We start from the raw sequence: 1,994 nt of genomic DNA, 5'->3' as shown, positions 1-1,994 counted from the left end.
CGTGTGTTCCCCCTTTGATTTTTATATAACCTCCTAACATAAAACCTAATCTAGACTTCACGTGAATAGAGGCCCAATAGCTTGTAACTGCTCGATCGAACAGTTAAGTCACTCGATCGAACAGTTCCTGCGTCTGTTTACTCGATCGACCAAGAGAAACTGCTCGATCGAACAGTTCCTGCATCTGTTTACTCGATCGACCAAAGATAAGGCTCGATCGAACAGTTGGCCACTCGATCGAACAGGTCCTTCGTCTGTTTACTCGATCGATCAAAAGAAGCTGGTCGATCGAGTGGTTCCTAGTTCCAGCTCGTGTTGGTCTTGTAATTTGGTCTTTGACTTGTCCTTTTAGCTCCCGAAATAGCTTCACGCATCCCAAGACAGCAATATTTCCCGCTCCAAATTATCTCTTCCTCCAAATGCATGCTAAACGGACGGTAAATGGCTTGATTTCACTACTTTCGGATCCATTCCTGCAAATAAGACAAAATACACCAAAGTAGCATATTCGGGGCATTTCTTAGCATAAAACCACGATAAAAGCATAAAGATACGCGCATAAAATAGGCTAAAAAGACTATATAAAATGCACGTATCAAATCTCCCCAAACCAAACCTTTACTCGTCCCCGAGTAAACCAAAATGCAACTAAAGGAAAGGAAAAAGATAACTCAGAGCTAGCTACAAATGCCCACTTAAGCCAATTTAATGCAAGCAAGCTAAACACTTATAGCAAAAAGTCAAATGCAAACGAGTTATAGGATGTCTACAATAAAGCTGAACCGTCGACCTTGCAAGACCTTTAAAATCGGACTCTCACGGGTCACTCTTCTCTCATGAAGCAAAGGCAAGCATATATATGTAAGAGAGAGAAAGAAGAATAGTCGCTCACCTAAACTACGACCCACATAAACATGCATGCAGCTAATATGATAGACAATTCTAGCTACCGCACATACATTCCAACCAAACAAGGTCTGTCACACACCGAGGGCTTACAAAAATATGGTAAAGTGAGGCAATGGGTAAGAAAAGGCAAAACATTTATGGGAATGTGGAGGTATAGGCGGCCAAGCTAGTACCTAAACAAAACCATATGAGACATATCCATTTCCAACTCAATTATGAACTAAATACAATACCCTTCACTTGGCATAAAATCTCACCAAACCAAACTAAACATACTCCTCAAATAATGTAAGATAGAACATAGGAGCAGAAACCGTCAACTAACAACATCTTTTTTCTTTTCTTTTTCTATTTTTTTTCATTTTTCTTCTTTCTCATTCCTTTCGGTTTCTTCTTTTTTTTTCGAATTCTTTTTTTTTCAACTTCTTTTCACGTCTTTTTCAACTCTTTTGTTTTCTATTTTCCTCCTTTTCTTCATAAATTACCAACTCCAAAACAATAGATATGAGCCAAACTTGATACAATAGACAATATACCGCAGAACAATCTAAACTAGCTTGACAAGGCAGGCTAAATTTGGTTGTAGCTAAGGGTCAACTGGCAGATTTGGCTAATGTGGAGTTTATGGGTAAAAATGAAAGAAAGGGAAAATGTAAGCACCTCCCTGCATGTGACACCAACCACTAACCCGAATGTATGAAGGCAGAAAGCAATTGAATTTCATATATGTGCAAATTAATGATACATGATATGCAAGGAGTAACTACTCACAATCCTACATGAAACTGGTCACAAATGACACCAGTTTATAAGGCTCTAATCCTTAGAAATTATAAGTAGGTTGCCAAAATCTCAGGTCAAGTCTATTCGTTCAGCTAAATTTAAACATTAACTCGTAGATTATGCGATAAGACAATGCTAAAAGATACAGATTCAATGCAAGGCTTAAGCAAAAAGACAAATGTAGTGCAATATCATCATGGAAATCTCTTTGTTCCGACTCAACCTATATGCAAAAAGAAACGTGATTTTTTGAATTTTTAAATTTTTCTATTTTTATGTGATTTTATAACTTTTAGCAAAAG

The sequence above is a fragment of the Silene latifolia genome, chromosome 9, assembly GCF_048544455.1.
Source record: "Silene latifolia isolate original U9 population chromosome 9, ASM4854445v1, whole genome shotgun sequence".
In the NCBI taxonomy this organism is placed as follows: Eukaryota; Viridiplantae; Streptophyta; class Magnoliopsida; order Caryophyllales; family Caryophyllaceae; genus Silene; species Silene latifolia.
The sequence above is the reverse complement of the archived record's forward strand: the minus strand, read 5'-3'. Positions refer to the sequence as shown.